Here is a 22,161-nt window from a genome sequence, read left to right as displayed (position 1 = left end):
TAATCCCTAAGAGGGTAAGTTTTTCCACGGTGTTCCTGGTTTTGGATAACTGGGCTAATTGTATCAAACTACTACTCTAAACTGCAAAGTCTTTTGAATGAGATCTATAGACTCCCAGAACAATCTGTCCTAATAATAGCATGTGAAATACCAAATTGTTGAATCCTTTTAGAGGATTGTTGCTTCATGGAATTAAAATTAGCCTTAGAAACCATCTAGTCCAATCCTTTCATTTTATAGATAAGGATAGTGAGACTCTGAAAGCTGAAGTGACTTGCTTAAGGTCACTCAGATGGAATCAGAAGCAATATTTGAAATCAGTCCTTCAGTTTACAAACTAGTGCTCTGTCCACTGTACTATGCTGGATAGACAGCTTATAGAGGTAGTGTGTCATAGAATCATAGGTCTCTAGCCTAAAGTGATCCGAGTTCATCGAGTCCAGCCCCTTCTTTTACAGATTGAAAAAAGACAGAGAGGTTAAGTGACTTGCCCAAAGTCCCCTACTATGTGTCAGGCATTGTCACAAAAAAGGAATTGCAGAAACAGTCCCTGCTGTCAAGGAGCTAGAAATCTAATGGGGGAGACAACATATAATTATACACAAACAAGATATATACAGGATAAATTGGTGTTAATCAGAGGGAGGGCACTAACATTAATTGGTGTCTCAAAAGGTTTGCAAAAGGTAGCATTTTAGTTGAGACTTAAAGAAGTCAGGAAAATAAGACAGATGAGAGAGAATTTCAGACATAGGGGACAACCATTCTTAATACTTGGAGTTAGGGAATAGAGCATCTTGTTAAGGAACAGTAAGGAGTTCAATGTCACTAGTCACTAGTCACATAAGCTAACTTGTGATAGAACCATTATTGAAACCCAAGTCTTCTTGAATATAAATCCACTGCTTTAGCTATTGTGCCACACTGCTTGAGCATGTATATTTTGGACATGTATTACAGATTAATAATTAAATGAGATTCAGTATTGAATAACAGGAAAAAATGGGCTGCATTGCCTTTGGGAAATTGGACAGTGCTAATCCTGATTTTTTAAAATCTTTTTTATGTTAAAATTTCTCCAGTGATGCTATAAAATTCTGCATCATATGATTGTTTCTAAAGAATTAAATATATGGGTTACCCAAAGGATAGTGGAGATAGTGTGAGACAAAGCTGAAACATTACCTCTAAAAAATGTGTAAGGGAAGTGCCAAGGATATCATTAGATAAATGAATGACTGGAAAAGAAGTTTGGAGAATGAGAATTTGTTGGACAGCCTGCATAGTGCATTGGTATCCATTATGCTTTAGAATTTAGAGGAAGGTCCTTGGTATGATCTTTCTGTGGATGATTTACTGGATATTTTGCTAGTGAACAATTAGAGAATTAGAAATTCCTGAATTGGGGTCGGCTAGGTGGCGAAGTGGATAGAGCACTGGCCTTGGAGTCAGGAGTACCTGAGCTCAAATGCGACCTCAGACACTTAATGATTACCTAGCCGTGTGGCCTTGAGCAAACCACTTAACCCTTGAAAAAAAAAACAACCTAAAAAAAATTCCTGAATTAAGGATTTAGGAAAGAATCAAGAACATAAGGAATGGGGTATGATGATCCTTTACATGGTAGGGAGTACCACATGGATGAAATTTTGAGGCAGTCTTATTTGAGGTCATCTTATTTTTCATCTCTGATTGGTATTTTATCAAGAAAAAGCAAGAATCAGTAAGATTCTTAAATTTCTAAATTAATAACTCCTTGGAGAAAAAAGGTTTTCTTCTCAAATGTACTCCTTGAAACAATAGGAAAATGTTCCTCACTTTGAACATACTTTAGATTTTAACTCCAGCAAATAAGAATCAGTATGATATAGAGCAGAGGTGTCAGAGTGGGCCAGATTAAACCAGATTAAAATGCAGTTGGAATTGTTCAACCAAATAAAACAATAATAAACATAGAAAATGTTTGTTGATTTCTGAGTCAGCTAGGTTCCATTTCTATTTGATCCCACTGACAGTGGTTAGAGGCTGGCCTTGGAATAAGAAAGTTGGGTTCAGGTTTTGAATTCAACATATATTAGCTCTGTGGCCATGGAAAAATGCTTTAAATTTTATTCCAAGATAATCTTTAAGATGTAGTTGAGTTGCTGATCTGCCATTGGTAGAGGGACTTTCCGTATTATTATTTACCTATACCAGTAAACTCACAGATCTCCAGCAAAACAAAAGCATAAACCTGTTACACAATACCTACCAGACACTATTCACCAGTTTTCTTGTCATTTGATACTTGAGTTATAGTGTCATACAGTCATGAGTGAAGATTTGGGAGTGACTTTGTCATCTTTCAGCAACATAGGAAGATTGTTCCAGCTCACAGGTGGTAGTTTTAGAGATGGGATTTAAGTCCCAGTTCATCTGTAAAATGGGAATTGACAGCAATAGGATTTGTGGTAAAGAAGTGTTTTGCAAAACTTAAGAGAACCGTTTAAGTGTTGTTGTTGTTGTTGTTGTTGTTATTATTATTATTGTTGTTATTAGGTTGTTGCAAGGCAGTGGGGTTAAGTGGCTTGCCCAAGACCACACGGCTAGGTAATTATTAAGTATCTGAGGCTGGATTTGAACTGGATTTGACACTCCTGACTCCAGGGCCGGTCCTCTATCTACTGTGCCACCTAGCCGCCCCAAGTGTTGTTGTTATTATTAAAGAAAAAGAATACTTTAGTATTTAGTATTTCTTTGACTCCAGACATATTGCTTTTCCCACTGAAATAGGTTTCTCTGGCAATCTCTTCATTCCAGATCTCAAAACCAACCTACTTACTTAACAAATTTTTCACCTCCAGTAGATGAAAAGCTTTCCTTTATTTATTTCATGTACTCATAGGATTTAGATCTGGAAGGGAACTTGGATCTTGGAGACCAACTCTTTATTTTACAGACGAGGAAATTGATGCCCAGAGGAGCAAAAATAGTTTGCCAAGAGGTCAAACAGTTAAGTAGTTAGACTAAATAGTACTTCTATTTCACCAGAGGAACTAGAGTTGCAGTTGCAAAAATTTTGATTAAGAAATTTTGTGTTAATTATATAGTATCAATTTTAGTGAAAAAGTTTTATTTTGTTATAAAATATTTTTCCTCACTAGAACAGCCTTGAGAAAATTTTGTTTATTTTTTTTGTTAGCTCCTATAGGATAGTAACCATGAAGTGTTCTGCAGGGATCTTTTATGTAGAATATTTCACAGAATTTATTTATGTCTTTAATCTAGCTCTTACTATTTCTTTTTTTTTTTGCAAGGCAATGGGGTTAAATAGCTTGCCCAAGGCCACACGACTAGGTAATTATTAAGTGTCTGAGGCTGGATTTGAACTCAGGTACTCCTGATTCCAGGGTCAGTGCTCTATCCACTTGCCACCTAGCTGCCATCCCTTTTTATTTGATTTTAAAAATTTTAAATAAAAGCAGCTGCCGTGTAAAGCACCTAATCATAAACAAGTAAGCATTTATCATCTTTTGTGATAGTCTGGTGTCTTCATGTTGGTGATAATTTGGAATTAAGAATACATTTAAGATTATTGGCAATCATGAGCACCAGAAAAATGTATTCTTTTCTTTCTTTTTTAAAATATTTATTTATTTTCTTTATGTACAAATAATGTTTTTTATACATTAACAAAATATTCTTGTTTAAGAGTAAACAGAATACTCTCTCCCCCCCACAAAATATAGACTCGCTTGAGCGATAAAGGGGAGAGGAAAAAAATTTAAATTAAAATAATAGTAATAATTGTAGGTATGGCCAGGTGGCGCAATGGATGGAGCCCCAGCCCTGGAGCCAGGAGCACCCAAGCCCATATCCGGCCCCATACACCCAACAATCACCCAGCTGTGTGACATGCAAGCCACCCAATCCCCACTGCCCGGCAAAAATCAAAAAAAGAAAAAAACAGACCCAAAATAAAATAGAATAGTAACAATAGTAGGGGTGGCTGGGTGGTGGACAGAGCATTGGCCCTTGAGCCAGGAGCACCCGGGTCCAAATCCGGCCTCAGACACCCAAAGATCACCCTGCTATGCGGCTCCGGGCAGGCCACCCAGCCCTATTTGCCCTGCACCCTCCCCCTAATAATAATAATAATAATAATAATAATAATAATAATAATAATAATAAATGTGCTTCTGTCTTTGTTCCAACACCACCAACTCTGTCATGGGTGGATCACATTCTTTATGGTAAGTCCATCGCAAAAGTTACTTCCATATTTTTCCACTGTTGCCATTGCTGATCGCAACTCCCTCCTTTCTTATTTCTCTACTACCATGTACTATATTTTCTCTCTCCTTTCACTCTGACTCTGCTGTAGGGTAGCTGAGTGGCGCAGCAGACAGATCCCTGGTCCTGGGGCCAAGAGGCCCCGAGCACCCCTACCACCCCTTAGGCCCTATGGTCCCAGACAGGCCATCCAATCCCAGCCCCTTGCAAGACGTAAAAAAGGAAAATGTGTTATATCTGACCACTCTCCTGCCATGGTCCGTCCTCTCCTCCATCACTCACATCCACCCTTTCCCCCTGTCCCCCCTTCTTACTCCAGATGCCTATACCCCATTGAGTATATATATGCTGTTTCCTCTCCTAGCCACTTTTTTTTAATGTTTATTCTCATTTTGTACAGTTTTTTTACATTAATAAAATATTCTCGTTTTAAGAGTAAATGCCACCTTTGATGAGAGCAAAGATTTCCTTCATCCTCCCTTGCCTTCCCCCTTCCATATAATTGCAATAGCTCATTGTAACAAAAAAAAATCTTATTCTATGAAATATCTTGGCCTGTTCCCCCTCTCCTTTTTCTTCCATTACATTTCCCTTTTTTCTATTGACTCCATTTTTACACCACATTTTATCTTCAAATTCAGCTTTCTCCTGTGCTTCAACTATAAAAGCTCCCTCTACCTGCTCTATTCACTGAGAAGGTTCATATGAGTATTATCAGTGTCATTTTTCTATACAGGAATACATGCAGTTCATCATCAAGTCCCTCATATTTTCCCCTTCTCCTCCAATCTCTATGCTTCACCTGAGTCCTGTATTTGAAGATCAGACCTTCTGTTCAGCTCTGGCCATTCCAACAGGAACATTTGAAATTCCCCTGATTCATTGAAAGTCCATCTTTTCCCCTGGAAGAGGACATTCAGCCTTGCTGGGTAGTTGATTCTCGGTTGCATTCTAAGCTCTTTTGCCTTCTGGCATATTATATTCCAAGCCCTATGAGCTTCCAATGTAGTTGCTGCTAAGTCCTGTGTGATCCTGACTGCAGCTCCACGATATTTGAACTGTGCCCTTCTGGCTGCTTGTAATATTTTCTCTTTGACTTGGGAGTTCTGGAAGTTGGCTATATTTCTAGGGGTTGGTTTTTTGGGATCTCTTTCTTGGGGGGATCATCTGGTGGATTCTCTCCATTTCTATTTTGCCCTCTGCTTCTAGGATATCAGGGCAATTTTCCTGTAGTAATCTTTGAAAATGTCAAGGCTCTTTTCCTGATCATGACTTTCAGGTATTCCAATAATTTTTAAATTATCTTTCCTAAGTCTGTTTTCCATATCAGTTGTTTTTTCAATGAGATGTTTCACATTTTCTTCTAATTTTTCATTTTTTTGGTTTTGAAGTATTGATTCCTGGTTTCTCGTAATTTCATCAATCTCCCTGAGTTCTATTCTTTGTCTGAAGGATTTGTTCTCCTCAGAGAGTTTTCTTATCTCTTTTTCTATCTGGCCAATTTTACTTTTTAAAGCATTCTTCTCAACAGAGCTCGGCAATCTCTCTCTTCACTCCCCTCCCTAGGATCAATGGGCTCATGCCCTAGCTCAGGAGACTCCCCTGCTGCTGAGCTGAAGTTCTTTCGCTCTGGCGGGCCACCCTTGCAACCCCAGGGAGCAGAGCCTTTCTGCTCTTTTCCAGGTTACCTTGAGTAGGAGAACTGCCTCTCTGGGTCCCTCTGTGGGTTCTGTCTCTTGAAAGTTTAGTTAGAGTCCTTAGTTTCGAAGTTTTATGAAAGATCACCTAAGAGAAGTTCCTCTCTTGTCTCCATCTTGGCTCTGCCCCCCCCCCTCCATTCTTTTCTTTCTTTGTAATGTTTCTATGTACATTTTCTGTTTATATTGAAGAGTTCCACTATACATGTTTCTTCATTTGATTTTTCTTCTGTGAGATGGTAGAAAAGGAGTAAAGTTATAATCATATAAATTCACTTCTCAGTATATTATTTAAAAATAATTGCAGAGTGAGCCGCTAGGTGGCGCAGTGGAGAAAACACTGGCCCTGGAGTCAAGAGGACCTGAGTTCAAATGCGACCTCAGACACTTAATAATTGCCTAGATGTATGAGCCCTTGGGCAAGTCACTTTTAACCCCATTACCTTAAATAAAAAAATAAAATAATGCAGGGATGTAAATTAGGTTTAATTTCTCCTTGTATCTGTTTGGTAATGCTACTACCTTGTCATTAGGGTTATGATTTTATTATCTTGACTATCTTAAGGAGTTTTTCCAATGGGATTTATTTATGAAAATATTCCTAAGAGAATCAAACTCCTTTCCACATGTTAAGACAACTTGTAAATTTTTTAGTTTTATACATCTGCTTTTATATGACAAGAATATTACTTTCTGATTTCTCTTTTCCTTTTCTAAATATCCAGGATTTAAATACAGCAGTATTGTTGGTGGTTTCAGCTGATATTTTAGCTATTCCATAACGCAATTATAGTGATATTTGTAATAGTGTTTTTAAAAGTTGTATTTATACAAAGCTACTGACCTACTGTCTGATTTTGTTCAGTAAGTTGTTTTTCTGTTAGTGCAGTTGAGATCTCTATTTAGTAAAATAGTATTAAGGATGTAAAACTGATGATCTTAGGTTTTTCCTTGTGTAAAGCTTTCAGGAATCTAATAATGCCTTTATTAGTCATCTTATAATGATATAATTGACCCATGAAATCAACAATTTCAACTCATGTTATTCAAAAATGAAAATAATAGTATAGATGAGAAAGGTCAAATTCCCCAGCTTGAACTTGCCAGATCAGATTAAAATGTAATTAGGAAATGCTTCAACAAAAGAAATAAAAATACAATATAATATAGCATTTTAATTTGTAGTTTTCTATGTCAATCCATCCTTTCATTTTTTTCCTTTTTTCTAAAATTAGGTTTTTATAGTAGACTTAGGTTTCTTACAACATGGTTATCCCAATTATTCTTCCTTCAGCCCTTTCCAGAGAGCCAGTCTATCTAATAATTTTTTTATAAATGTGAAAAAAATCAACTTAACTCATTGAGAACATTGAAAAAGTCTGAAAATCTGAACAATGTTTAATACCTCTGGACTTCCACATCCACAGAGAGGTGCTTTGGAGGTGTCTGCTCATCTCTCTTTCAAATCCTGCTTGATCTTTGTAATTTTATTACATTTACATTTGAATTTTTAGTAACTTTCTTTCCTTTTTCCTATTTAAATTTGATACCACTGATGTGGATAATCCAAAACAGTGAGTGTTCAAAAAAAAAATCTTTCCAACTAAGGTAAATTTGAGTATAGTGGTCTGAAATTTGCTTCAAATGACATAATATAGTTAACCTGTGAGTTGTCTTAAAACTTTGAATAAACTTGTTCCTTTAAAGGCAATTTTTGGTTCAGAAGACCCTTTTGTAAAGAATGGAAGACAACTCCTGTAGGTTTTTCAACCTGAAAACTGAATTTTTCCTTTTTGTTCTTTTTTGTAAGGTAGGCAGCTTATAGAAATAACTCAATGAAAGATAATGAGAAAACCATGAAGAGTTGTGAGTAGAACAGTCACATGGTGATTTTTTTTTTCCTTTATAGATGTTTTTTGAGAATCAACCATCTTTGGTAAAGTTAGTTTCTTTATTCAGTGTGGAAGTGGTTTCTTCTAGTATGGAGGTTATCTTAATAACCTTTTGGTATGACTTGAACAAATATAGTTTCATTTAGAATTCATGTAATATCTACTGCTCATTACATGGTTTTTGTTTTTACATGACATTTCTGCCAGGATGTCTTTTTGTAATTGTATAATTATTATCAGTTATTAAATAATCATACTGTTACATATTATGACCAAAAATTGTATCTTTTTCCATCTCAGTATTATTTAAATTTATTGAGTGAATAGTTATCCATTTCTTAATGAATGCATTTTTATTGAATGAGTGGTTTAATTTTTCCAGTACAAACACATTTTTACATCATTATACATTCACAAAATGATGTTTTCATTTTAAAAACTTTTATTTTGCTATTTGTATAGGTTAAATTTTTGTTGCATCCAGAAAACATTATAAAAGCTTACTGAAATAATTTAAAGTATATGAGAAGTGAATTTGATGTTTTACTATATTAATTATAGCTCTTTAAAGAATTTTTCTTACATTGTGTTAAGGCCATTATTAACTGAAACAGAACATGTATTGATATTTTATAGAATTAAATAGCAACTTTTATTTATCATGAATTTTTGTTCTTCAATAACAGATATTCAAAAATGTTTTAAACAAATATCCCCAGAAGCTTTATTTTTGTGAAACCTAATCAGTAGGTAAACTGGATAGTAAACTGGATGATGCATCTAGTTTGTCTCTATTTTTTTTCTCCCACTTACAGAAGAGGAAAGAAAGAATATGCTTGTGTGGGTTTTTAAAAAATTTCAACTGATTTCTCAGTTTTAAAAATGAATTATCCCAATGTACCTGCATTTTCAAAAATGCTGCTATTATAATTGAGATTGTTACTTTAGCATCCTGAATAATCTAGATATTTGATTAACTTCCATTAGGGTGACTTTCTTTAAAAGTAATTTAATCAGCCAACATTAGTTCCTTGTATGTTCTTGAATGTTGCAGTCCTTATCCCTAAAAATAGAATTACAGAACCTCAGCATTCACATTTAATGTCACATTTAATCCATCCTGAACTTGATCATGAGTCTTTTTTTTTTTAGTCTACCTGACAAAAGGTCCACTGGCCTCTTTTTTTTTTATAATCTCCATTGAGAACTTACTACTTATTTTCACTTACCTTTGTTAGGTCCCTTCAGTTATGAATTTAGGTAACAACCTTTCTGAGGTGAGCATAGATTTTACCAGACTTCCAATATGCCCACCAAAAAGGTTGAGAACTTTAAGTTCTTAATTTTAAGGTATCTATTTTACCTTTGGAGAGCTATATTAAGAAATTTTTCTGTACATCAAGCCTTAATTTTCCTCTTCTCAACTCCTATAAATTTTCCTATTATTTCCTTTTTCCTGATGACACTTGAGCTATTTTAAAGGTTTATCTTCCCAAGTTGGCTTCCTTGGGGTAGATATTCCCAGAATGAAATTGAGTTCTGTTCTGATTGCCCTACTTTATATAATAGGCATTTTTAAAAAAATTGAACCTCTCAATGTTTGTTTTTTTAATCTCTACCGTTTCTTTTTTTTAATCTTTTGTTCCATATCCTCTCCCTTCTGCCTGATGTAAGTTATACATGTTAAATTATGTAAAACATTTCCATATTACTCATGTTGTATAAGAAGACTCAAATAAAAGAAAAAATGAAAGTGAAAAATAACATGGTTCAGTCTGTATTCAATCAATATCAGTTCTTTCTCTGGAAATGGAAAGTATGCTTTATCAGTCCTTTGAAATTTTCTTAGATCATTGTATTGCTAAGAATATTAAATTATTCACAGTTCTTCATCATACAGTATTGCTGTTACTATGTAAAAATGTTCTCTTGATTCTGTTCACTTTGCAGCAGTTCATGTAAGTCTTTCCAAGCTTTTCTGAAATCATCCTGCTTCTAATGTAATCATATACCACAGATTTTTAAAGCCATTTCCTAGTTTATGAGTATCTCTTCAATTTCCTGTTCTTTGCTAACACAGAAGGAGTGGCTATAAATATTTTTGTACAACTGGATCTTTTTTTTCTTTTTTTTTGTATGTCTTTAGGATATAGACCCAGCAGTAGTAATACTGGATCTAAGGCTTTGCACACTTTTGGGCATTGTTTTCTAGAATGGTTGAATCAGTTTATGGCTTCAGCAGTTCTTTGGTGTCCAGGTTTTCCCCATTTCTCCTCCAGCATCCAGCATTTTCCTCTTTTGATATTAACCACTTTGATAGATTGTAAGGTGGTACCTCAGAGTTTTAATTTGCATTTCTCTGATTAATAGTTATTTTACTCTGCAATTTATAAATTCCTTTTATGTTCTCAGAATTGAGAACAGTACCTTTGTGTTGTCTAACTGAACAGAGATCAGGAGTACTCTAGCATCTTTCTTCCTACAATCTGATTCTTTTAATTTTTCTAGAATTGCATTAGATCTTATTTTATTTATTGGCTGCCATATACTTTCATTTACTCATACTGAAGTTGTAGCTAAGGCCCTACATCTTTTTGTATGATCTAGCATCTTTCCCTATCTTGTATTTCTCAAGCTTTTTTTAATCAAGTTTTTTGAAATTAGGAAATTTATCCTTATTAAACTTGAATTGGCTTAGTGTTCTAGCTTGTGGGTTGACAAACAGTACTATAACAGGACACAAGTGGTCACCCTCCTGTCTTTGTATTGCCCTTGATTAGGAATAATTAAAAAATTTTTTTTTAATATATTTTATTTTTTCTCCTAATTGCATGTCAAGACAGTCTTTGACATTTTTTTTTTCAAGACAGTGGGGTTAAGTGACTTGCTCAAGGTCACAGAGGTAAGGTAATTATTAAGTGTCTGAGACTGAATTAGAACTAAGATCCTCCTGACTCCAGGTCCAGTGCTCTATCCACTGTGCCACTTAGCCACTCCTTATCATTAATTTTTATAAGACTTTGGAGTTCAAAATTTTTCTCCCCTCCCCCTTCTGAAAATGGTAAGTGATTTGATAAGTTATACATGTGCTATCATGTGAAACATATTTCCATATTAGTAGTTGTGAAAGAAGAAACAGATCAAAGGGGAAAAAAATAAAGAAAAAAGTAAGTGAAAAAAATATCCTTTGCTCTGCATTCAGTGTCCATCAATTCTTTATCTGAATGTGGATAGCATTTTCCTTGAGTCCTTTGTACTTGTCTTGGATCATTATATATTTCTGAGAAGAACTGAGTCATTCATATTGATCATCACACAATGTTGCTGATGTTCTATACATACAGAATAAAGGTAAGGTAAAAGAAGCAGAATCTATTATGCTTTAGATGAAGAAAAAAAAAGCAGGGTTAGCAATCCTGATCTCAGATAAAGTAAATGCAAAAATAGACCTAGTTAAGGAAGGAAACTACATCTTCCTAAAAGGTATAGTAAGTAGACAGTGAAACAATATCAATACAAAACATATGCACTAAATAGTATAGCATTCAAAGTCTTTTTAAAAAATACTATTTTTCCAACAACATGCAATGATAGTTTTCAACAATCATCTCTTTTTGCAGGGTTTTGAGTTTCACATTTTTCTCTCTTTCTCTCCCTCCTTCCCTCTCCACCTGACAGTAATCTTAATATAGATTAAACATATAGATCCATATTAATAATATTGTGAAAGAAGAATCAAATCTAAACAGGGAAAAACCCAACATAATTCATAAGGCAAGTTTTAAAATTTGAAGGTAGTAAGTTTTTCTCTGCATTAAATTCCACAGTTCCTTATCTGGATATGGATGATATTTTCCTTCACAGGTCTTTTAGAATGTCTTTGATTATTGTGCTGCTGGAACAAACAAGTCCATCATAGTTTTGAGTCTGGTCACTTCACTTGGCATCAGTTCATGAATTCACATTCAAATTCTTAAAGGAGAGGTTAAATGAATTATAGGGGAAAAATAGACAGCAAAACCATACCAGTGGAGGACCTTGATAAATCCAACCAATTCCAATTAAAAAACTAAATCTAATTTTAAATAATAAATGGGAACAGAGAACATCATAGAAACTAATAAATAATTTCATGAAAGAGAATGATGATGAGACAACATACCAAAGTTTATAGGATGCAGCCCGAAGCAGAACTTAGGGGGAAAATTTATTTTGTTTAATTTTTCTGTCAAAAAAATAACAAAAAGATCAGTGAATTAGTTGGGCAACTAAAAATACTAGAAAATGAACAAATTAAAATCCTTAAAAATCAAAGATGAAATTAATAAGACTGGGTGTAAGAAAACTATTTAACTTAATAAGTCTAGGATCTGTTTTTTTTTTTTGAAAAACCCAGTAGGATAGATAAACCCATTAGTTTGATTAAAAAAAAAACCTCAAACTAAAAAGCCAGTATTAAAAGTGAAAGGGTGAAATCACCTCCAATGAAGAAATTAAAGCAATCAGTATTTTGGCTACTTATATACCAATCTGACATTCTGAGTGAAATCACAGTTTATGAAAATTTAAATTATATAGATTAACAGACTAGGAAATATAATGCCTAAATAATCCTATATTAGGAAAGGAAATAATGACCTCCCTAAGAAAAATAGTCCCCAGGATTAGATGGTTTGTTTCACAAGTGAATTTTACCAAATATTTAAAGAACAATTAAATCTAGTACTATATAAACTATTTCAAAAGCATGTGGATGAATCCTGTCATACTCCTTTTATGACACAAAAGGTGGTATAGGAAGAGCTAAAAGAGAAAGATAATTATAGACCAATTTCCCCTAATGAATATTGATGCAAAAATTTTGAACAAAATACTAAAAAGATGATTACAGCCTTTATGCCACATGGAGCCCTCAAAGGGGGGGGGGACACATTATGGTCAGGGGTGATTTATACCAGGAATGCAGGTTGGTTCAGTATTAGGCAAACTATCACTATAATTGATCATATTAATAACAAAACTTAAGAGAAATCATATGATTATTTCAATAGATCCTGAAAAAGCTTTTGACTAAAGAATAGATAATTATTAAGTGTTTGAAGCTGGATTTGAACTTAGGTCCTCCTGACTTCAGGGCTGGTGCTCTATCCACTGACCTAACTACTCCCCAAAATGATATTTTTAAGCATCCTTTCTTACTAAAAAACAATAGCAAGCATAGGAAAGAAAGAGAACTAAAAATAAGCAATTTCTATCCCAAACCGTCAGCTAGTATTATTTGTAATGGGCATTGAAGGAATTGGAATAGGCAGTGAGGAAACAATTATCACTTTTTGCAGATGATATATAGAGAACTGATGATGATGATATTGATATTGTTGATTCTTTCATTCTTGAAAATGACCATGACAACAAGCAAGTGAATTGGATTTGTGTGAGGGGGGTCTGTGTTAAGTTCCCACACTCATTTTCTCCTTTGGAACCATCTGGTCCAGTGGCAGATATGAATCTGGACAACTGAAGATGGCCCTGGATGGGCGGTAATCAGGGTTAAGTGACTTGTTTAAGGTTACATAGCTAATAAGTGTCTGATGTTATATCCATTGTACCAACTATGCCCATCATACAATATTGCAGTTATTGTGTACAACCTTCTGGTTCTGTCACTGATCAAACAATGGCCAACCACAAAAACTAGTTGAAATAAATAATAATTTTAGCAAAGTTGCAAAATAGAAGATAAGTCCATAGTCATCAACACTTCTTTATATGACTAAGTCTAGTAAAGAACTAGAAAAAGAAATTACTTTAAGATAACTATAAGTAATATAGAATACTTGAGTCTTTCTATCAAGACAAACCCAGGAAATATATGAACATAATTACAATACACTTTCCTAAAAAAAGTTATATCTAGAACATTGGAAAAATAACTCCGTGGTAGACAGAGCTATTATAATAAAAATAACCAATTTTGCCTAAATTAATTTACTTATTCAGTGCTCTGCTAATCAAACTACCAAAAATTATTTGACAGAGTTAGATTAAAGATAACAGAAATCATCTGGAAGAACAAAAAAAAAGAAAGAATATCAAGACAATTAATGAAAAAATGGACAAAGGAAAGTGGCCCAGCTATACCAGATTTCAAACTATATTATAAAGTAGTAATCGTCAAAAATCTGGTACTGGCTAGGTATATAAGCCACAGTCATTGACTATAATAAACTAGTGATATCCCTTTGGATATCACTGTTGGGGAAAAACTAGAAAATAGTAGGTCACAAACTTATTGTTGGGTACCTTGATAGGTCAAACTGGGTACAGGATTTAGACATATAAGGTGACACCAGAAGCACATTAGAAGAGGAAGAAATAATCTACTTGTTGAATCAATAGGGAAGGAAGGATTCATGACCAAACAAGAGATAGCATTATAAAATAAATACTAAAATAAAAAAATAAAAAGCTTTTGTACAAACAAAACCAACACAACCAAGATAAGAAGGAAAGCAAAAAGCTGTGAAGCAAGCATCTATGATAAAAGCCTTATTTCTCAACTATATTGAGAATGAGTTAAATTTATAAGAAATAAAAGCTGTTTCCTGTTAGATAAATGGGCAAAGGATGTGAACAGACAACTTTCAGAATAAGAAATTAAAGCTATCTAGCTAAATGAAAAAATTACCCATAATCACTAATTGATTAGAGATGAAAATTAACACAGTTCTGAGATACTACTATACACCTAATTAGGCTAATATGACAGAAAAAGAAAAATGATAAATATTGAAGAGGATGTGGGAAAATTGGGACACTATTAGTGCTGATAGAGTTGTGAACTAATCCATTTATTCTGGAGAGCAATTTGGAGCTTTCCTAAAGGGCTGTAAAAATCTGTATACTGCTCAGTCTTTCCCAAGGAGATCATCAAAAAGGGAAAAGGATCCATACATTAAAAATACCTACAGCCACTCTTTTTGTGTTGACCAAGAATGGGAAAAATTGAGGGGAATGCCCATCAATTTAGGGTTGAGAAAGTTGTAGTAGATGAATGTAATGGAATACTATGAGAAATAATGATCAGGTGATTGCAGAAAAACCTGGAAAGATTTAAGTGAATTGTTGCTGAGTAAAGTGACCAGAATCAGGTGAATATTGAACATAGTGATAGCAAGATTTTGTGATGATATATTAACTGTAATAGATTTGGCTCTTAGCAATACAGTGAACAAAGACAATCCCAAACACTTGTGATAGAAAATACCATCCACATCTAGAGAAAGAATGATGGAGTCTAAATGCAGATTGAAGCATACTATTTTCTCTCCCCCCCCTTTTAAAATGCATTTATAACCATAGGATTTTTTTTTCTTAACCAAACACAAATCTAAAAATATGCTGGAAGTTATATGCTTTGGATTTCTTGGTCCTTGGAACTGTTTTGTATTCTTCCTTTCAACCCCCATATCCAGTCAGACCTTCACCTCAGTCCTATTTATCCAAACTTCACAATTCTCTTTTACCCATATAATTTTTTTTTTTTTTTGCAAGGTAATGGGGTTAAGTGGCTTGCCCAAGGCCACACAGCTAGGTAATTATTAAGATTATTAAGTGTCTGAGGCCTGATTTAAACTCAAGTACTCCTGACTCCAGGGCTGGTGTTCTATCTACTGTGCCACCTAGCCTCCTCTTATATCATTTTTTCTATTACTTTTATTCAGGTTCTTATCACCTCCATCTTAGACTATTGCTATAACCTAAATGTCAATCCCTACCCTTCCTGTTATAATTCAAATATATTCACTTAGGCACCAAAATGATATTTTTTTTGTTTATATATTTAAGGCAGTGGGGTTAAGTGACTTGCCCAAGGTTACATAGCTCGGTAATTATTAAGGGCCTGAAGCTGGATTTGAATTTGGGTCCTCCTGACTCCAGGGCTGGGGCTCTGTCCATTGTTCCACCTAGCTGTGCCCAAAATGATATTTTTAAGGCACAAATCTTCTGCTCAATATCCTGCTTAATTTGCTCAAAAATCTTTCAGGGATCCCTTATTTCTTTCTTTTTTAAATTTTCTTTAATTTATTTACACATTATTAAAATATTCTTGTTTAAAGTAAACATAATACCTCCTCCTGCACAAAAATATAAAATCTCATGAAAAATAAAGTAAAAGAAAGAGGAAAAGTGTTTCAGTCTGTGTTCTGATACCATCAGCTCTGTCTTAGGGTAGGTCACATTTTTTATCATAGAAGTTATTTCCATAGTTTTTCCCCAGTTGCTTTTGCCGATTGTAATTCCCTCCATACATTCCTTCCCACTATATATTATATTTTCTCTCTCCTTTCACTCTGTCCTTCTTCAAAAATGTGCTGCAGAGCAGCTGAGTGGCACAGTGGACAGAACACCTGGCCCTAGGACCAAGAGGTCCCAAGCCCGCATCCCATGGTCCCAATCCCACCTTGACTAAGCTGCTGACTTTGTTTTCATGTTTTTCCTGCACCAGCTAGCAAAAAGTAAAAAATCTGACTATCCTCTCCTATGATCTGCTCTCTCTTGTATCACCTGTCACCCTTCTCTCCTTTTTCTTCTAGATATCTATACCCTACTGAGTGTGTATGCTATTTTCCCTGTGAGCCATTTCCAATGAGAATGAAGATTCCCTCATTTCCCCTCGCTTTTCCCCCTTCTCCCCTTCCATACCATTGCAAAAGCTACATGAAATATCTTTTATATTAAATATCTTAACTTAGTCTACCTTTCCTCTCTCTTACTCCCAGTACATCTCCTTTTCACCCATTGACTCCATTTTTACCATATATTATATCTTCAAATTCAGCTCTCTACTGTGTCTCATCTCTAAAAGCTCCTTCTACCTGCTCTATTAAATGAGAAGGTTCAAATGAGAATTATCAGTATCATCTTTCCATGCAGAAATACATGCAGTTCATCACCATTAAGTCCCTCATAATTTACTCTTCTCATCGTTCCTCTCTATGCTTCACCTGAGTCCTGTATTTGAAGGTCAAACTTTCTGTTCAGCTCTGGTTGTTTCAACAGGAACATTTGAAATTCCCCTGTTTCATTGAAAGTCCATCTTTTCCCTTGGAAGAGGACATTCAGTTTTGCTGGGTAATTGATTCTTGGTTGCATTCCAAGCTCTTTTGCATTCTGGAATATTATATTCCAAGCCCTACGAGCTCTTAATATATTTTCTGCTAAGTCCTGGGTAATCCTGACTGCAGCTCCACGAAATTTGAATTGTGTCCTTCTGGCTGGTTATAATATTTTCTCTTTGACTTGGGAGTTCTGGAACTTGGCTATAATATTCCTGGGATTTTTTTGGGGTCAGGGAGATCTCTTTCCGGGAGTGATTGGTGGATTTTCTCAATTCCTCTGTTACCCTCTGCTTCTAGGATATCAGGACAATTTTTCTGTAGAAATTCTTTAAAAATGAGGTCAAGGCTCTTTTCCTGATCATGACTTTTCAGGTATCCCAATAATTTTTAAATTATCTTTCCTAGATCTGTTTTCCAGATCAGTTGTTTTTTCAATGAGATAATTCACATTTTCTTCTAATTTTTCATTCTTTTGGTGTTGAATTATAGTGTCTTGTTTTCTCACAAAGTCATCAGCTTCCTTTAGCTTCATTCTACATTTGAAGGATTTGTTTTTTTCTAAGTGCTTTCTTATCTCCTTTTCCACCTGGCCAGTTCTGCTTTTTACAGCATTCTTCTCCTCAATAACTTTTTGAACTGTTTCATCCATTTGACCTAAGCTGGTTTTTAACATGTTATTTTCTTCAGCATGTTTTGGGATCTCCTTGACTAAGCTGCTGACTTTGTTTTCATGTTTTTCCTGCATATCTCTCATTTCTTTTCCCAGTTTTCTTCTGTCTCCTTTACTTGATTTTCAAAATCTTTTTTGAGCTCTGTTATAGCCTGAACTCACCTTCTATTTTTCTTGGAGTCTTTAGATGCAGAAGTTTGTACTTTCTCATCTTCAGATTGAGAATTTTGATCCTCCTTGGGACCAAAGTAATTGTCTATGGTCAGGTTCCTTTTTTTCCCCCCCTGTTTACTCATTTCCTCAGCCTGTGCCTGGTTTTGGAGTGCTTCCTGAGCTTTTGAGTGTTATTGGGACACTCCTGCTAGGATCTCAGTATATGAGGTTCTGACTGCTCTCCTGGTCTATTGAATGACAACCTCTCTGCTCCAGGGTTGTGTGTGGGGGGTGGGTCCCTGCTCTATGGGGGGCCCACACTGTGACCAGGGTCTGAATGTGGTCAAAGCCCCAAAGTCCTGTTCCAGGGACAGAGGACATATCTCGGCGGTCTCCCTCCACTCCCTTACCTTCCGTGGGCTGAGCACTGCCGGGAGGCTCCTGCTGGGCAAGCTCCATGGGCCTGCTTCCATTTCCTGGGATCTGGACTGCAGCAACTGTGCTGAGTGCTATGGCTGTCCTGGGGAGGCCAGACTGGCCTGGACTTTGTGCTTGCTCTGGCAGAGGTCTTCCTGCTGATCTTCCAAGTTGTACTTGGTGTTCTCTGGGGTGCAGGTCAGGAAACTGCTTCTGCTGCTAGGAGCTGGAGCTCCCAGGTGATCCCTTATTCCTAATCAAACAATTTATTTATTTATTTACCCCCCCCCCCCCCCCCCCCCCCCCCGCAACATGCAAAAACAAGTTTCAGCATTTACTTTCAAAAACCTTGGGTTCCAAATTCTGGCCCTCCCATCCCAAAAAAGAAATAAATCATGTATCCATTTTTGGAGGGAGAGGGCATAAAGTCTATTTATACAGAGTTGCATTCCAGGAGTGCGTTTCATCTCATCTAATCCCTTAGATACATGTAAGATCAAATTGTCTTTTTGCCTTAGACACATCCATATTTTATGTTGATGCTTAGAATTTATGACTGGTTCCTTAGATTTTGTCTATAGCTTCTTTTTTTTTTCTCTGTTAATCATTTTTCTTTTATCTTTTATTAAGGATATTATTTGAGTTTTACAATTTTCTCCCAATCTTGCTTCCCTCCCCCCACCCCCACCCCACAGATAGCACTCCGTCAGTCTTTACTTTGTTTCCATGTTGTACCTTGATCCAAATTGGGTGTGATGAGAGAGAAATCATATCTTTAAAGAGAACAGAATTCTCAGAGGTAACCAGATCAGACAATAAGATATCTGTTTGTTTTTTTTTTCCAAATTAAAGGTAATAGTCCTTGTACTTTGTTCAAACTCCACAGCTCCTTATCTGGATACAGATGGTACTCTCCTTTGCAGACAGCCCAAAATTGTTCCCAATTGTTGCACTGTATAGCTTCTTCTTACACAGTAGTATATGTGGCATCTGACTAAGTGATTATACTTAATTTCTTCTTTTTTCATTTTAAAGTTAGTTTGTTGCATTTGTATTGTTACAATAATTTGTATTATTATGTATTAGCAGTTGCTTAAAGATCAGAGATTTTAAGTTATAGGATAATACATGAAGGGCCTTTGGGGATCAAGTCTAGCCACATTCTTCTGAGGAAAACAATCAACAGAGTGGTGTTTAATATCTTGGACAGGGTCACAGTTAAGTGTCTGAAATGGTATTTGAATTCAGGTCTTCCTGACTTTAAGTTTAACTCTTCACTAGTTAGGGATTAACTCTGCTGCTAACAAGTTAGAAAGAAACAACTGCCCTGTTATGATGTATTTAAGGTTAAATCCATATTAATCCAATGGTTGAAAAATAAAGCCTTCTCTAATGCCCATTTGGTAGAACTTTGAACTGATCAATCTGGAATTTTCCCACAGGGCTATAAAACTGAGCATAGCCTTTGATTCGGCAATATCACTGCTAAGTCTGTATTCCAAAGATATAGATCCTAAAAATATTTTTAGCTGCTCTTCTTGTGGTGGCTAAGAATTGGACATTGAAAGGGTGCCCATTGGAGACATGGCTTAATAAGGTATGGTGTATGATTGTGATGGAATATTATTGTGCCATAAGAAATGACAAGCAGGATGATTTCAAAAAAACCTGAACAGATTTACATGAATTTATGCAAAGTGAAGATAGCAGAACTGGGAGAAAATTATATATAATAACCAGGAGAAAATTATATAATAACAGCAATATTGTGATGAAGAACTGTGAATAACTTGCTATTTTCAGCAATATAATGATATAAGGTAATCCCAAAGGACTAATGATTTATACTATCCACCTCCAGAGAGAGAACTTATATTGTTTGAATACAGACTGAAGCATGCTATTTATTACTTTCTTTTATTCTTTTTATGTTATATGAGTTTTCTTATACACAAAGATTACTATGGAACATTTTATATTACTGTACATATATAATTTATATCTGATTGCTTTTACCATCTCAGGAATGGAGGGGTCGGTTGAGGGGGAGAGATGGATAGAATTTAGAACTAAAAAGTTCAAAAAGTAATTTAAAAATTCTTTTAACCTGAAACATGGGGAAAACTAAAATATTAAAAATGGAAAGAAAAGAAATAAAGTGTCCATTTTTAAGTATTCTGATTAGTAATTATACATGAATCTTCAGTTTTAAAGGAGTTAATGTTACATTTAATGTTACTTTTCAGAAGTCATTTATGGATCTTAAAGGCTTGGGGTATTTTGAACATCAAATATGTAGATTTTGGAGGATGCTTTAGCTAAAATGTTATTTCAATCCCATGATATATCCTGGAAGTTTTTTTTTTTTAATACATCTTGGCTGTCAAACTGATTTTCTTAGACATTAGAATTTTAGGGCAGGAAGGCAAGTAATACTATCCTCATTTTATAGATGAAGACAATTAAGACCTAGATAATCTTAACCTTTCAAAACAGTGCTTAGAGAAATTATAATTGTATAACAGTACATATTTATGTAGTGATTTAAAATTTACAAAATGCTTTACATTGGAGCGGCTAGGTGGTGCAGTGGATAGAGCACTGGCCCTGGAGTCGGGAGTACCTGGGTTCAAATCCGGTCTCAGACACTTAATAATTACCTAGCTGTGTGGCCTTGGGCAAGCCACTTAACCCCATTTGCCTTGCAAAAAAAAAAAACCCAAAACCAAAATGCTTTACATCATTTGGTCCTCACAACAACACTGAGGTATTATTATATAGCCTTATTTGACAAAGAGGAGATTGTGTGGGTAAGAATAAGTGGCTTGCTTAAGTAACTTGAGACAAGATATAAACTTGGGTCTTTTGACTTTAAGGCTAGTGTAATATTCTATGTGCCATGCTGTTTCACATAGGTTTCTATCACAACATTATTATCTTTTTCCTCTCATAAATCTGTGTTGTGTGTGGTATGTGCAAAAGTGATTTTTGATATTTGTGGTAGTTTGAATTTTAGGTTAATAAAAACATTAAAAACACATAGATCCTGCCTTTTTAACTCAAGATCTTAAAGGTTTCAAATACTGTTTGTTTTAAAATTACAAATCTCTATTCCTAAACTTTAACACAACTTAAAATCATGTAACAATTACACCAAGAAGGGAAAAAGTCTTTGATTATTTCAGCTAATAGAAGCATTACTTGGTTACACTGCTGACCAAATAGAAAGATAAATGCTTGAATTGAAGGGAATGGATAAAAGGGAATCTATGATTTTGGAAAATGATTCCTCAGGGTATGCCAAAAGTTAAGTGACTAATGTTAACTTTGTTACTGTGCTTTCTTTTATTGTAGATACTTGTTTTGGGGAATATTATAAATTGTGAGCAGAAATGGCATATATGAGAAATTTTCAAAAGCAGCATGGATTTTTATTCATTTGGATTTTCTCTCTAAGTAAAGATGTTTATAGGGTAAGAATAATTTAAATAATGAATTGTCCCTAGCTGACTGGTATTGAGAATTCTTGAGTACTAAATTTTTCTTCCTCAACATTTATTGTATATATTATTTTCCTGGTTTTACTTAACTTTGTGAAATTTCTTATTTTTCCAATGCTTTTCAGTTTTCATTATTTCTTATAACATAGTAATATTCTATTACACTCATGAACCACAACTTTTTAGCTGTTCTCCAGTTTATTGGCATTTTTTTTTGCACTTTGTTACCATCTAAAGTGCTGCTTTACAAATATTCTGGTATTTTAAAGGTTTTTTCGTTTTTGTTATTGGTTTTCTTGGGGTACATAGCTAACAGTGGAATCTTTGAGTTAAAATGGTATAATAATTTTATTACTTTGTTTTTCCATAATTCTACATTGATATACTTAAATGATTTCCAACACCTGCTGCAGTGTATTAGTGTACCTATTGTTTTAC

At 34.8% G+C, this 22,161-nt stretch overlaps 1 protein-coding gene across 6 annotated transcripts in view; it reads left to right on the top strand.

The window, feature by feature from the left end:
- The window catches only part of UBE2V2 (ubiquitin conjugating enzyme E2 V2), a 58,486-nt gene that overhangs the window by 9,903 nt on the left and 26,422 nt on the right, over nucleotides 1–22,161 (top strand). For 2 of the 6 annotated variants that reach the window (XM_074205615.1, XM_074205616.1), the window contains exon 2: nucleotides 21,578–21,696. The exons of the other annotated variants lie outside the window; for them this stretch is intronic. The gene's annotated coding sequence lies outside the window, so the exon portion shown is untranslated. The remainder of the gene's footprint in view (nucleotides 1–21,577; nucleotides 21,697–22,161) is intronic. 6 annotated transcript variants of the gene reach the window in all.

The sequence above is a fragment of the Macrotis lagotis genome, chromosome X (assembly GCF_037893015.1).
Source record: "Macrotis lagotis isolate mMagLag1 chromosome X, bilby.v1.9.chrom.fasta, whole genome shotgun sequence".
In the NCBI taxonomy this organism is placed as follows: Eukaryota; Metazoa; Chordata; class Mammalia; order Peramelemorphia; family Peramelidae; genus Macrotis; species Macrotis lagotis.
The sequence above is the reverse complement of the archived record's forward strand: the minus strand, read 5'-3'. Positions and strand labels throughout refer to the sequence as shown.